This window comes from Drosophila sechellia, chromosome 3R (genome assembly GCF_004382195.2).
Source record: "Drosophila sechellia strain sech25 chromosome 3R, ASM438219v1, whole genome shotgun sequence".
In the NCBI taxonomy this organism is placed as follows: Eukaryota; Metazoa; Arthropoda; class Insecta; order Diptera; family Drosophilidae; genus Drosophila; species Drosophila sechellia.
The window spans coordinates 10,989,503-11,005,780 of record NC_045952.1 but is presented as its reverse complement, the minus strand read 5'-3'; the positions used below and the strand labels follow the sequence as shown (position 1 = coordinate 11,005,780).

The following is a 16,278-nucleotide window of genomic DNA, read 5'->3' as shown; positions in this document are numbered from 1 at the left end:
ATCCGCATGGAGTTCCAATATCTGCACCTTTGTTTTCAATTTACAGTCTTGCTTATGCTGTTGTTGCTATTTTTCAATTAAAACGAAATTGTATTTTTGTCTCGTGCATCTTTTTACTCATTTCGTGCTTATTCTTTTTCTCATTTTGTTTATTTAGGACCTTGTTTTGTTTATCTGCGCAAGTAAAAACCACACCGACGAGGAATACAGACCGTGCGCCAGGATACATCCATCTGACATACATATATGATAATTGCGTTTTAAAGTTTGATATGTGGATGAAGTTTTTTGGCTAAAATGTCCAGGACACCACCACAGTCGCCTGTTGTTTCGCCAGCATATTTAGCAGCTCATAAATCTTCAATGGATTCAGTCGTGTGATTTATAACGAGCCAAAAACTTGAGCCAGCCAAACAATAAAAAGTAACTTGGAAGGAAATAGGTTGTGGGATGAAAAAAGAAATGGTCTTTAAGATAAAAAAAAGTTTCCGACACTTCAAAATCAATATAACGTAATGCATAAATTTGCCAAAGGAAAATCCTTCTTTTACTTCATCTTACATCACCATGAAGGAAATCCCTGACTCCTTAAAATATCCAATTTAAATTTTATTCTTTCTTTTTCTTTCTAATCCCTTAAATTGGCCCCTGCCAACATCAATTAGCTTTGCGCCTAATTGTCATATTTTTCTTCTCGGCTTCAGCCCTCTGTCCAGTTAATTGCATTTGGTGTGGGCGACGGGTGTGGCTATTTGTACCATAGCATGCTACGAAAACTTTAGACAGTTATCATCATTATTTATGATATTCCTTTCCATTTTTTCCTCTATTTTTTTGTGGCCCCAAGGCAAGGGGTTAAATGTACCAAATGGGCATGCAAAACTTTTCAAATTAAATTAAAAGCATGCCAAAAGCGCCGGAGACAAAACAAATTTTGATGAGTCAGCTGCCGTGCTACGAAAAATAATAAGAGCCAGCTCCAGTGTTTAAAAGTCAATAAATCAGCGATCCAGTGATGAGGGTAAGTTGCCGTACAATCTACAATTTTCCAACTCTAATTAAATAAAAATAAAATGGGTATCTGATGAAAGAAAAAAGAACCAACTGGAGATGCGGGGCATCGATCCCCGTACCTCTCACATGCTAAGCGAGCGCTCTACCATCTGAGCTACATCCCCTTCATGGTTTTTGGCGTTTTCGAGGGCTTTAAGAGAAAACCTCTGCAACAATAAAGTTTTATAGGTTTTAACCCTTTGAATGCTAAAATAGTTATATTGATTAAACATGGTTAACTCTATGTTATATTATGTTATATATTTCAATAAGAGATTTAACATTAAATAAGTCAAAAAAGCATACCTCTCCAAAATATTAAATATATTTCGATTGAAGACTGTCAAAAATACAACGATTCAACAATATTTATTGAGTTAACACCTTTCCAATTTGAATTTTTTATCGAGCCTAACAACGTAAAAGTGTTCCAATGATTATGTTTTTTTTTCCAATACTACAAAAAATCAGGTGCGGTAAAAACGGTTGTAGAGATTTCTAAAGAGGTTTGAATGAGTTAATTATTATCAAACCAAATTATGCATGGTATGCAGCTTTGAATGCCATGAATTCACTTAATATGCATGTCGGAAATGTATCTTCAGATGGGCTGAAACAGATATAAATTTTTAATCAGTTTTAAGCTTAAATAGCCAAAAATTGTGGCCGTTATCTTAAGCGGCTCAATGGTCTAGGGGTATGATTCTCGCTTTGGGTGCGAGAGGTCCCGGGTTCAAATCCCGGTTGAGCCCTTGTTTAAAATTTTTGCTCTCTTTTTCCACCCTAAGGATTCCAAGGAGAAAATATAGGCCCTGCTGTAGGGGGGAGTAGGAGTAAACAATAATCATTTTATACATGCTGTGACAATGTGACTTTATTGCCAATACAATAGATAAAAATTCAATTCAGGATTGTTTCAACCCCAGCCAGCATCGGAGCCTGACGTTTTTATGATTATTTCACTCCTTTATATGTGTTTCTGTTTGGTTTACTGGATGACAAATTTGCATATCCCTCGAGTCTGGTGTGTTTGTTGTCCCCGCATATGACAGTCCTGGGAATTGCCCGATACCAAGTCGCAATCTCAATGCCAATCGCATGATGTGCGAATTGCCACAAGGACTCTCGTCCTGCTCGTTGCTTTTGCCATTCTCCAAACAATAAAGAATAATCTCCCCGGGCTCTGGAGTCTTGTAGCAGAAGTTTGCCTAAGCATTCGAATGTGCCACGTTTTATTGCTTGTAATTTGCATGCAAGTTGCCATTGACTAAGTTTTTTTCCTTTTATCGCCGACTTTAAGACGCTCAAATGGAGCGTGCAGCTATGGATGAATTGCTGCAAGAAGTAAGAGAATGCTAAGTATAAAATTCGATCGGCAGGGATGAATCAACCTAAATACATATTTAGTAAATATGTACATACATATATGTATAAATAATTAAATGCATTGTTTTATTTTACCGATCGCACTATAATTACTTGCTTTAAATATCTTCTCTGATCAGAATGAGAATACTCTGCTTGAACCTTCAATTTAAACCTTACATTTCTTACTTGAAAGGATATTTCCTTGGATCCATTCAGTGATTTCTGTTTTGCACTTGTGGATGGATGGTCCCTTTTCCTTTTAGCCTGACTTGCTGTCACTGCGTATTAATCAGCAAACCTTTTCGCCTTAACCATTTGCCCGGACAATATTTGCCAATCAATTGCCACAAACACAAATTGTCCATTTTCCTGTGGCCCGTGGCCCGTCGTCCGTCGCCGGAGCGGAAGGAATTTTAAAATTCAAATATAAAATAAAATGCCCAATTGAAAGCGGCTACATTGAGTTCGGCTCCGTTGACAGTGGCAGTCAGTCAGCGTCCGCAGTTTCCACGATTTCACACCCACAATGGACCCCCAAGATGATGATGGTAGCAGATGGTAGACGGACGGGGGGATTTTTGTATATCGGAAGACCACAGCAAATAATATTGAAAATCCGTAGACAATTGTGTGCACACCGAGGGAGACAAAATGCCGGAATGCCGGTCGAAACCCGCACTTGAGGTCGCTGACTAAATGGGCAAATGAAAACGAAAATGAAAATCAACTGAGTTGGAATGAAGAGAGGTTCGGTTTTATTTCGACTGGGTCTTTATTAAAAAACTTTCATCCACACCCCGGGCATAAAAATGCCAATTAAATGCAAGAATCTGTCCAGCTTCGGTTTCGAATTTTTCCCATGAAATCCTAGACGTGGAACTACCCACCCACAGACTTTCACTCATTAGCACAAATCATTGCTGAAGCATGCTGGCGCATATATCATGGCCTAAAATGGAAAAAAGTGGACCAAAATATATGCAGGCCTCGCAAATTATGAGCATTATCATCAGGAATCAGGGAGTCGGCGGTGGTCAGGGCGCTGATGCCGGCCAAAACCGTAATCCACTGTGGAAATGTACAAATGATTTGCCAGCAAATTGCAACAGCTTTGGTCCTCGGCCTGGTCATTCCTGCTAAGTGGACAAATCTACCACAAATACGAAAATCACCCTCATTATGGCCAAGAGCGTAAAATTCCTTTTTTTCCGCCCATCTTTTTTGTGTGTGTGTGTGTGTGTGTGTTTTGTTATCGCAATGTCGACAAGACCACTGGCCATGTTAAGAGACAACAGTGTACTCCAGTCCCCTGACTACTCCTCAAACCCCAAACCACGATCCAAATCCTCCCGGCAACCAAACAAAAAGGCGACAATGTTCACGAGTCGAGGCAATGGAACTGGACCGCTGTCAGCGGGACTGACACTAAAGTGGTTTAGGGCGATAAGATGCCCGTGGCTAGCTGACTGCTCCCATCTCCTGCTCCTCAATCTTCTGCCGCTGGATCCCCAGTTGGCTGGCTGTCTGCGGGACTCTGAGTTTTGGGTGCTATCGGCGCATCTGGACAAGGATTCCGCAGCGTTGCGCTCCATATGACAAGTTTGAGGAGAATGGATGGGCAGTTTGCCACCAGGATGGATGTGCTAATAGAAAGGTGTTTGAGCAGACGAGTTCAAATATTCTGCTTTGCATACAAAGAGTACTTTTTCCCTGAAGTGACTGAGGTGTGCAGTAATACCTTTTAAGCACTATAATACATACAGAATATTTTTAAAACAAAAGTTTCCCAACTTCATGTAAGGAAACACATGTTTTCCAAGTACTAAATACTATCGCTCGAAAGCACAAAAACTCATTTCGAACAACTCGTCGCACGCACTTCCTATCCACAACCCCGAAGTTTTCCCACTTAATGACAACTGTAAATTACTTATTGGGAAAACTGCTTGAGCAAGCAGAAATCAATCGATTTCCCTTAGTAGCTATCCTAAAATCCAATTGCTAGACCATCTCAATCCGCTTCCTACTCCATGCAAGCCACCTAAATCCGAACAGAAATTATATGCAAGGCATTGTGGCAAGGACTCTCGTGGCCCTTTGCGTTTTTCCATTTATTACAACTAAGTAGACACAACAACACGAGATGGACAAGTATTTGGGGTGGGTGTCTTAAGGACTCGGATTCGAATTCGGATTCGCACTCGGATGTGCTCTTTCTGCTCCTCCTGGCCTTTTTTATTTGGCTCTTCTTCGGGTAGTTTCTGTGGCTAAATGGTTTGAGCGATAAATAATGTCCGTTTGTACTTTTAAACGACTTCCTTTCATTTGTTTTTTTTACTCCCTCCTTCGGAGACTGCGACTACTGTTCAAATTGTTTCAACGCCAATACATAATAGCTGCCACGCCCCCCGCCCAGGCAGAATGGGCAGGAAAACAAGCCGTCAAAGATAGCAATCTTCGATTTTACTTCGGTTTTTCTTTTTGGTTTCGATTTTTTTTTTATACAGGGGTTTCATTTACTACTTGTTCTTGCTATTGCGGCTGTGCGATTGATGTTGGTCTGGATAAGGCCGTATAATACGAAAATGCGACAGGACTACACTGAAATTAAATTAAGTTCCGTCAATATATATTGGTTATATATTAATTTTCAAAGTAAACTAGACTGCAATCTTATAAATCCTTTTCTTTTAAGCACCCTTATTCGAAATTTTTTTTTTTTTTTATAATTTGTTACTGTTATTTAGGCGTATTTTTCTGCCTGCCTCTTCGATCTCTGAACTTTGTGCACCTCTATTGGATTTCTTGTTGTTGGGCGCCATATAAATCGTTTTATTTCCAAAGCGGTATTATTGAGGATTGGATGACGCCTGTAGGAAGTGATTGTTGTAGCCCCACGTTGTTGCTATTGCTGCTATGTCGCGCTTGAGGTTCCAGCGAAGATAAATGGCTCACTTAGCCATTCGCACGGTGGAACAACAAAAACAGCTGAAAAACAAAAAAAATGGAAAAAATACTAGAAGGGGAACATCATCATCATCGTGATAGGTGTGTGCGGTTTAACGCTTCAGGATTGCGTGAAAGGCAGAGGAACGTGCCCGGTATGGAAGGACTTGACAGTTGACTCGGGGGAGCCTAAGACTGACAAATAAAGGTGACTTAATCGGGGGATTTTCATTGCTGCCTGTTGTTGCTTAGCGGGGAAAACTGATGGTGGCGGATTAGCCAGGAAAAGTTGGGGTGTCTGAAGAAGGTTGCAAAATTAAGCAGTGGTAGCTGAAAATGGACGGTCCATGAGTTGTATGAAATATATTATTTAAAATGAAATAAATATATATTTCCTCATTTAAAAGCAATTGAGAATGTTAGCTTCTAATCTAATAAGCTATACATTAAGTTGAGAACTATCTTACATTTAAGCTAGCCTTTTATATATGCCCGATTTACCGATTTCCTTTCACTATTATATTTAAATGAGACAAAAATATACCATATATCCTTCATCTATAACCTAATTAAGCCAAGCATGGATCCACTTGCACGGCTATCAGCATTCAGAAAGGATCTCCCTTCCATCATAAAGCAAAAACATAGCTCATCCTTCTCGTGGACCAGAATTGTGCATACACAGACACATAAATCAAACAATAAGTACTCTTTATTATTATTATTTGCACTTTTTGCATACACGAGCACACGGTATTTGCTTAAGCAGCTCCGGCCGCAGCCACCAACAAATATATAATGGAGCATACTTCAACTTGGCTTATTGAATAAGTCAGCAGTGAGCAGTCGACAGACGCCACCTCGGGAAACTTCAATAACAACACTCCCCAGCACTCCAAAACTTTCGAGCGACGCCCCGTCGTTTCGAAAATGCCACGCCCCCTCGCACTCAGCGAGACATCCATCCTGCCATCCCACCATCCTCCCCAGAGGAAATCTCCAACCGAAACAACATAATTTGCATAAAATTGACGTTAAAGGTTACCAAACAGCCGTAGTAGCAACAGCAGCTACAAACATTTACTTAGGCATCTCCCGGCATTCTTGCTTTTCGCGTGTAACTCTATACTCTTTTTTTTCGTTTTGTGGGTGCCCAGAGTGCTCATATTAATAACCTTAAATCAATTCCATTATGCAGGGACCAAGGAAAAACACGCGTTAAATTAATTTTGCCTTTATTTGCCGCAAAAGTATGCGAAAAGTGCGGAAAAAGGGTTGAACAAATTTCCCACAAATTACATGCGTGTAAAAACGCGCGCGTGTTTTCCCTCGTCTGATTTTTTTAGGAATTTTTTGGCGCTGCTGTGTGAGTCACTCATAAACGCATTATTTTGGGGATGTTACAAGGTATATATATCCCCCTGGTAAAGGAACTGAAACTGATATATATGCGACAGCTAACTCGATTTCCATTATAATTATATCTTTAGCCGTCTCTCCTTTAGCATTTAAACTAATTAATTAGCAAATTTGCAGGCGTTAAAATGTTCGCCGACAGAAAAAGAAAACATACATAAATCTTGTCGCACACCAGGACATCAACACACACACACATGCCACACCGAAATGCCCTCGGGGCGTATGTTTTGGTGTGTGTTGAAGGGTAGCAGATTGCTCATACGCCGTGTGGGCTGGCCCAACATTTCCGTTGATGCCAGGCCATTTAGGCGGGTAGAAGCTAGCTAATAAGAACGAGATGTAGAACAGGCAGAACATTCAGAAACTTGCATTTGGAAGTAAATGGATTTGGCAGCCTTTGATTTAAATTGAACTTGTGCTATTTTGAACTTAAATTTTCTCCCCAAAGCAAATTTTCTTTGCTTACACTGTATTTTTCTGCCCAATTAAAAATGATATTCTGGTACATCCAATTCTGCTAATTTATTTAGCTCTGACCTCTGACCCGAGACCAAACCGAAACAAATCCCGAACCCGCAGCTAATTTCATCTGAAGTCAAGCGTGTAAAAGCGATTACCAAAACGAACTTTTTTTGCTGGTTGAAACAGCTTTCTGGCCAGCAACAATGCGATAAGCGGTTATAAAAATAAAGGACAAAATAATAAACTCGCTGACCACGGACCAAAAGTGTTTCGGTTCGCTCAAGAGTGAAAGGAAATGCGATGATAACGCGCTGATAGGACGCAAAAGGGTCCATCCGCTGAATGGACATAGATACAGATAGAGAAACAGGGCTCCCAGGGGTCCCATTCCAGCCAATTAGGGGCGGTCAGGATCCTTTGGCTCCATGCAAATGTCTGGTCCTTGTGCGTGAACAGATTATCAAATTAGCGTAAATGTTATTGGCCTCTCTGGGAATCGGATCGCTGACACTTCAGTCGCAACTAACGGCCATATGAGGCATTGGGGAAATTTTCAATTTCCGGTTAACTTCTGGTTAGTTGGTACCAAAAGGCGTTGGAAAACCCCAAAAGCCCCGACCGAGACATGATAAAACCCAAATCCTTTACATGATTTAGACGTCCTGGCTTCAACCTTGCCAGTTGTCAGCCATAAAAATAAAAAGCTCATACATTTTATTTGTGAACCCAACACATATGAAAAACAATTTTATGGAATGCAGAGGATGGAGTGCCCTTAAAGCCAGAGGCTATCAAATGGCCCACAACTTTTCGCAAAGCGGCTTAAATGTTATAGTTACTTGGACCGTAGCTCCACCATTTTTCTCATCTTTTCCGACATATTTTGGCCGGACAAAGGTGCTTAAGTGGCTATGTGAGTGAGTTGAGAATGCTGGCAAAAGCGTGCAACGGTGTTGATAGCAACTGTTATTTAAATACATATTCATTTTTATTGTTTTCCCCAAGGGAACTTTCAAAAAGGGTTAAAAGTGTCGAAGAAGTATGGGATTCAACTATGAAACTATGAGTATGGTGTAGTTATATGGTAGCAAATAGTAGTTATTGCGTAATTTGAATGTTTAAAATTTTATTGATAAGCATACGTAGGTGTGAATAAATCCTTTTTGCTGTAAAATTATTTCCTATTTTACATAACTATTTAATTAGTATATATTCTTGTTGCTACTTGATTTAATAAATCTTATATATCCCTTACTCTTTTCCGTAATTTTTAAGCTTCAGGTATAGTATACCATAAACAGTATCCTTCTGACAAAACAATTAAAATTAATGTCCCACTATTTGCACAACAGCTGTGCTGCATTTGATATTTTTCTCGTACAGGGACCGTCATTCGTCATCCTGCTGGTCAACTCTCTTTTTTGGCAACTCGTAAAAAAAAGGTAAGCCTTGCCGCCCTTTTGCCCAACAAAATGCAAATGTTGGTAAACAGCATCCTTTTGTTAGCCACTCGCGACAGCTTCCACCGTTTCGGTGTGACATATGAGTCGAATATGTTGCATGTTCAATATTTGCCAACAATTTTGCAACGTTTCTTCTTGTTTGTTGTACTTTTTTCACCGACTTTGCCTTCTTTTTTTTTGGACCTTGTCCCAAAACGACAGTTGTAGCCGGCAAACAAAAGCAGGAAGAACAACAGCTCTGTCGCAGCCATGAACGAAAAATGTATTAAACAAATAAAAGTTAAAAGCATTTGATGGACCACACACGAAAGAATTAATAAAAGGTTAAGGGGATTAGAGAAGTTGAAATTCCCTAAATACGAGTATTCGTTTTAATTAAACTGAAATTATTTAGATTAGATTTGTATTAAATTGTAAACTATAAATTCCTTATATAGTTTCAGTAATCCGAAGTCTACTTTATTAATACTTTAAATATAACAGAAAATTGTACCAACTAATAAAATACAGAGCATAAAGGCATTATATTTACTTATTGTTATAAAATAAGCTAATTACCAATCATGACTTGCAAAGTTGGGTTCCAAGATCATTTAAATCGTTTCCCAAATATTCGAAGTAACTCCATTAGTGCCCAGTTCTTGGTAAGCAAATGTGCTGCCAGTTATTGGGAGCCCCAATCCCCCCACCGGTGGCCCCCTGGATGGCCGGCGGGCAACTGCTGAAGCTGACCGCCCGAAATGTCTGTTTGTCCTTGCCCCGCCCATGGAAACACCGCCCACACAACGTCCTTCGCTCCTGTTAACGTGTGCTTTGTTTAACGAATCGTGCAAATGCGGGTGGAATCGGAATCGCATTTTGGGAATGGGCTCGTTTTGGGGATTGCTAAGGGACCTGGAACTGCAGGCCTGGAAAATGATGAGCAGTTTATTTTGCACACTGTTTCTTTTTTTTTTTTTATTCCTTTTTTTAAAGGGCTGTTGTTGTTTGGGCATTTATTTGATTATGCCGAGTGTTTTATTTTTCAATCAAAATGCGGCGCCGCACATTAAATTTTGATTGTTTTTCGGCTATGAAAATCACAGCAAAAAGTTACAACAAGTTATTTTGATGGCTACATAATGGCCCGAACTCCCCAAAGACATCCCCTTGATGCCGTCGAAACTTCGGAGCATTAAAAGCGCCGGCCAAGGCAAATCGCCTCAGGCATTTGGCCAAAATGATGATAATTAGCCGGCAAAACCGAAAAACCAGCAGGGAAAAAGTAAAAGTCAAATCAAAAACTAAACAAAAGTGCCGAGGAAATTACCGCGACTCCAGTCGCGGTGGTGGAAAACGGGTGTCAGTCATGTCCCAATGTGAAAATTAACTTGTAAGGATGGCCGTGGAGCCAACACCTCCGAACTCGAGTCCTGCGAGGATAACGATTTACAATCAGGAGCCAGCAGTGAAGGCGCCAAGCGTCAAAATAAAAACTTTTGCATTTCATGCTCGACTTTGTGGCCCGCGAAGATTTCCTCAAGTGCGATTAAATTGTTTTAATGGTTTTTGTTTCTTGGCAGTAGCCAAAAAAGGGGGAATGGGTAGCTGACTTGGAGAGCCGCTTAAAGTTTTCCCTTCTTAATGGTCCACATTTTGTGGTTGTTATTGGAGAAGGGCGAATAATTGTGGCAGGAACAACAAAATCGTTTAGTAGCTTCACCCTGTGAATAAGTAAGGTATCAAAGATAAGGAAATATTTTGGTGGTAGAACTATATTAATAGTAAGTACAATTCATTGATAAAATCAAGGATTCTGATAAAGGATTCGTAAACGAGCAACTAGGTACCTTTGTAGTGCACAATTCCTTTGGCAACAAGAACTCTGAATTACCAGTTTTATTTCTCGTTGCAGTGCCAAGTTCATTAAAATCACCCAGAATACTTTCACCCTTTGTGCAGTCATCTTCAGTGACCAGACTGACCATTCACATGCACGATTCTCCTCAATCTTTCCACCCTCATGAACAGGACATCGCAGCGCAGCAGGATATTCAGCTGAAGTCACCCTGGCACTTGGCTCTTAATTAAAGTTAAGCCCCAAAGAAAATGCGAGCAAGTGTTGGCAACGCACAACAGAATTAACAATTATGAATTTAACAAGAAATTATAATGCCGGCAAGGCCAAATTAGATTTTTATTGTTTAGAGCGGAATTATGCAAATGTGGCGAAGACAAAGGCAATTAACATTAGCTCGAAAAAAAAATGAAATGAAGAAGACGGACTAAATAATGAATGTTCTTGGGCAACCGTGCGTATGAGTAATCTACCCAGTGACTTGTTCTGCTCTTTGAAAACCCCCATCATCATCATCATCACTCGTATAACCATCGTCTTGGTCTTGCGGTTAGCCTGGCTGAGGTTTTGTCAACCTTTTCGAGCAGCTGGTCAAAGTTTTTGCCACCGCCTGGAATTATTCATGGCGGCCCAGGACCAACAGGATCAGGACACGAAGGCACGCCTCGGGCGTGTAGCAAACTAATTACCCCCAATCCAAGGATGTGTGTGGCTCATCCCTCTGCAAGGACACCATCCCATATGTTTGTTTGTTTGCTTGTTTGAGACATGTGTGCCCCGTCTGCTCGCCTTTTAATAGTTTCATAAGCTCCGTTTAAGATTCGCCGACACATGTCCCATGGAATGGTAGAGGTTCGCATACATTATACCCAATCTCGGGCAAGCAACAAAGAAACATTTACATTGACATAAATTGATATCAGAGCGTTTACGTCTTCATTGAGATAAGACAACAGACGGATACGGAACAGACGGGCGGCCAGGGGCGTGCCATTAATTGACATATTTATGAGGGTATCCTTATGGCCGTGATTTGATTAAGGCGTTGAGTGTTGAGTCTGCCGGAGAGAAGGTAATGTCCTGGGCGGAGATTGACTGGATTCGGTGGTAAGAGCTTGCCCATGGCCTCATTCTAAATGACTTTATTTAAAAATAAAAAAAATATATTTTTTATGGATTCGTTTTCGTTTAGACCCGATTGAGAAATATGCCAGCTAATCTATGTCAACATTGAGTTTCTCCCCAGAGTAAATCTATTCTATTAATATTTGTCAAGCCCCATAAAGCATGATCCCCAAAGAGCTATAATAATTGCCCTGAGTTGGGACGTTATTAAACTAATAATTTACATGGACACACATTGTCGTTAAAAACAATTTCGTGCACATAAACATTAAACCTTGGAGATTTATAAGCGCAATGGTTTCTCAAAAACCTGGTCATAAACATATTTAAAGCGATAAAAAAGGTCAGAACCACATCCCTTTTTCCCATTCTTCTAACTGCTGTTCAGCTTGACGTAAGTAAACTTATTGAATGTCTTAAGTTTAGCTTTTCCGTTTGTTGACCGCCTTCTGCTTGTTTTCATTTCATTTTTATGACAACGTTTAGAAATTTGTTGTACATTTTCCCGTCGCTGCTGTTTGTCTTTCCACTGCCTCCTTTTGGCCACATTTAGCCGAATCCTCGACCCCCGATTCCCTGTATTGACATTTGATCTTTATGTTCGTCCTGCTGGATGCTCGTGTGTCGCTTTGTTTGTCTGCAGGCATCTTTTTATGACTCGAGTGTGTTTGCCTTTTGGCTTTTGTGCATGCCATAAAAAGCGGCGACAAGAAAAAGCGTCTTTTGGCCAGGTTTCGGGGTGTGGGTGCCACAAATATGAGGTCATCTGTTATGAACGCCTTCGAATGACTTGAGAAGCCCTTGGGCAAATACAGCTTGGGGTCGAGGCACGCCGACCAAAGATGCCAACTTCCAATGAGTTTCAATTCGAAAATAGAAGCTTATAGAGGATTGCCGAATGAAATGTAGACTATGTTCCTTATCAGTTTTTGGTTTTTAGGGCGCTTTTATAGCACAGCTTCCTACAAGTACGTTTGTACATACATTTGTACTTCTACAACATTTCCTTAAAACGCCATTTTCAATTAATATGAAATCAAGCATTAAAATTGAATTAGCAAACCGAAACTGAGAACAAATGTTTTCTCGGTCTGCCTGGTTTTGGCCGGGTGAAAACTTGGCAGCAACTTTGGCCAATTAGAAAATTATGTTGTTCGGCGTACAAGGACAATATGTTGCCCACTTTGGCAGCGTCTTGAGACGTCGCCCGAGATGCGGAAATGGAACCAAAACCACCGCCCGCATCCAGGAATAGTAAATATTGTATAGTCATTTTGGTGAGCGAAGCGCTAATTTTGTATGTTAGCCGGCGGCCAAAACCTGGCAAAAGTTCAGCCAACAAACAAAAGCGATAATTACAAGAAAACAAGCCGAGGACCAGGAGGATTGGCCGGAGTTGGGTTCTGGATGCCAGGACAACTTGCTGTCGGAAGTTTCTTACCATTAGTTTTGTGTGCGAACGAATGCAAATAATTTTACAAAAATTAAAACCAGAAGCCAACAACTCTGTAACTTGCACACAGCTGTCTTATTTATATTTGATATATATTCACTGAAAAATATTTATAGCATTAATTTTCTCAAAAAAAAAAAAAAAAAAACAAACGTCTCAGTTTACATATGCCTCAAAATAAATTGATTTTAATAACCTATTGACACAAAAAATCCAAGAACGGAACAATACAACTCCAAGAATTATAAGAAAAAAAATACTTCATCCCAAAGAAAAAAATATTTTTTTTTTCAATATTTAGTCACCTTTTTCTTTTGTGTGGGCCAAGTTCGGTGGACAGAAAGGGTTCGCAGTTTATGTGGCTGTCTAACGGCATTTAACCTACGCCACTATAATTCACGCCGTTCCTCGACGTTGCCGGCATTTAAATGCAGCGTGCGCGGAAGCTTCCCCCAGAAATCTAGAAATCCAGGATCATCGTCCCGGGAGTCCCACGATAAGCCAAACATGATTTTACGACAATGTTATTACCATCAGCGGTGGCAGTCTGAACAGCAGCTAAGCGTTCGCAGCAGTCGGGGGAATCCCCGCGACAGCCTTCCTCCGGATTTTGTATGTGTTTGTATTGTGTTTGTTGAGTTAAAATCAGAATGTGGGGAGGAAAGCAAAGGGGCTAGACCCTGGGGTTACACGGATGATGCCGACGTCGCCGTGATTGTTTAAAGTTATGAATAATTAAATATTTGTGCAGGTTAAGGGAGTCGGCAACCCTCGAACTTAGTGCAGGGGGCTTATTCCATTAGGCTGATGGATGCGATGGATGCTCTACAAATTCAACAAAAATACTCGATCAGTCGGTCATGGTCTAATCATGTTTGCAATATAATACATAAGTTTCCGGTTTAAGTACACATACATAAGAAATACTGAAGCTAGATCGATAAGCATATTGGTTTGCAGCAATGTTGAAAGAGTTCAAAAATTTGCTATCAAGCAATGATAAAACCCTATGTTGTTTAAATCTAAAATAAAACAAAAAAGAAAGTTTTACTGGAGATGCGGGGCATCGATCCCCGTACCTCTCACATGCTAAGCGAGCGCTCTACCATCTGAGCTACATCCCCTCATAGTGATTCATTCGCGGGGAGGTGTGTCAAAAATGAAGCACCGCTCTCGTTATTACGGATAAACCGGAATAAACATGCTGATCAGCTTGTTTCAAATGTGGCCACGCTGATAACAAAAGACATTTAAACAAGTTATATGCATTGCTAATTACAATTTCACTATCGTGTCTATTTTATGATTTGGTCAACAATTTTCCCTTGTTTGGGCTATTTTGCCGCCCGAAAACTAAGAGGCTCAATGGTCTAGGGGTATGATTCTCGCTTTGGGTGCGAGAGGTCCCGGGTTCAAATCCCGGTTGAGCCCAGCTATACAATTTTTGGTATTTAATTCTTAAAATTTTGTTCCAGGAATTTGTTAATTTTAATATAATTTCATTTATTTTTCAACAGAGAATAGCTTTTATTCTTGACTCTGTTATCCTATTCTTCCCACAGTATAAGTGGCAATCTTTTAAAGCAAGCTTGCGATGCAACCCCAAAATCGGAATGCCTATTTTGTACATTCTGGCATTTATAGATACCGTTGTTTATACGGACGGACTGTCCATCTGGCCATGTCGACTCGGAGAGTGATCCTGATCAAGAATATACACACTTTTTAGGATCGTATTCGCTTCCTTCTACCTGTAACATACTTTCCAACGAATCTAGAATACCATTTTACTTGTACATTAGCCTGTATAATAAAGCGATGCTATTATCAAGTCTGGGCTGAAACAGTTTATTCAACCAGTTTTCGTTACTGACGTTTCAAAGCATCACGCCGCCCCAGTTGCATAATTATACGAAGCCACTTTCCTAAAAAATAGACAGCGAAATCAAATTGATTTCGAATCAGCTATGTAACTGAATTAAAACCTAAGTGATTTTTACGTGATAAGCTTATAAACGAAATGCCATGATCATGGTCATGAATAGTAATGCAGCTAATCTATTTATGTATATAGCTTATGCATTTAGTTACCAGCCTTACTTTGTTGCAGAACCTATAATCAAGTACCGTTATGTGGGGATGTAGCTCAGATGGTAGAGCGCTCGCTTAGCATGTGAGAGGTACGGGGATCGATGCCCCGCATCTCCAAGGATGTTTCCTTTTTTCTCATATATATAAAAGTATTTTGATATCTCGTATATATAAAAGTATTTTGATATTTTTAAATAATTTTTTCACAAGATCCCAAATATATGCTAACTAATTGAAATCGATTATTTGGTAATTTAATAATATTTCGTAATTTATAAATGACAATCTTTGTCCTTTTATCATTAACTTTAATATTAAACACATTGTTCTATGTTCAATACCCAAATAAAAAAAAAGTATATAGACTTCAAGACTTGGAGATGCGGGGCATCGATCCCCGTACCTCTCACATGCTAAGCGAGCGCTCTACCATCTGAGCTACATCCCCGAGTGATCGCGACTTGCCAAAAACACTTGTGATTCTTCGACACTAAAACGAAATCACTAACTGAAACGATTTGGGATTGACTACTAGAGATGTGTTGCCCGCAATAACAGCCACCCAATTAATTTTTACAAGCTGTTCTGTTTTTCTTGTTTCACTTTATTATTTATTCACTTTGATTATAATTTAAAAATGTCAATATTTACAGTTTGACGTTGGGTTTATTCTGCCATTAAGATAACGAAAGTACAGACTCCGCACAAATTGTTCTCGCCAGTCCTTCTTTTTATTGTTTTCCGGGATTCATTCTTTTTGCGATTCGTCCATTCGCTTCTGCATTCAGTCACCTGCCAGCTGATGCATATAATTATGGAAATGTAAAAGAGGGCCCGAAGAGAACCCCCGAACGAGCACAAATAAAACAAAATGAAAAATCGACGCGTAAAGTAAACACAAGATGCTAAGCAAATGAAAATTTTTACGAATATAAGCGTCAACACATTAGCATAAATTCAAGACAATACAAACGAACAAACGAAATTGTCATGCACATTGATTATTTAATAAATTTCCTTAAGACCTTAATATTTTTAAATTTTGATTGTTTAGTTATATG

The 16,278-nt window shown here is 39.8% G+C and overlaps 6 non-coding genes across 6 annotated transcripts; 3 read left to right on the top strand and 3 right to left on the bottom strand.

Moving 5' to 3' along the window:
- Positions 1–1,105: 1,105 nt before the first annotated feature.
- Positions 1,106–1,178, bottom strand: Trnaa-agc. Its single transcript has one exon. It is a non-coding gene; the product is annotated as a tRNA-Ala (tRNA).
- Positions 1,179–1,733: 555 nt separating this feature from the next.
- Trnap-ugg lies at positions 1,734–1,805 on the top strand. Its single transcript has one exon. It is a non-coding gene; the product is annotated as a tRNA-Pro (tRNA).
- A 12,372-nt stretch (positions 1,806–14,177) lies between these two features.
- Trnaa-agc lies at positions 14,178–14,250 on the bottom strand. The gene has a single exon. It is a non-coding gene; the product is annotated as a tRNA-Ala (tRNA).
- A 235-nt stretch (positions 14,251–14,485) lies between these two features.
- Positions 14,486–14,557, top strand: Trnap-ugg. Its single transcript has one exon. It is a non-coding gene; the product is annotated as a tRNA-Pro (tRNA).
- Positions 14,558–15,261: 704 nt separating this feature from the next.
- On the top strand, positions 15,262–15,334 carry Trnaa-agc. Its single transcript has one exon. It is a non-coding gene; the product is annotated as a tRNA-Ala (tRNA).
- A 258-nt stretch (positions 15,335–15,592) lies between these two features.
- Positions 15,593–15,665, bottom strand: Trnaa-agc. The gene has a single exon. It is a non-coding gene; the product is annotated as a tRNA-Ala (tRNA).
- Between the last annotated feature and the right edge of the window lie 613 nt (positions 15,666–16,278).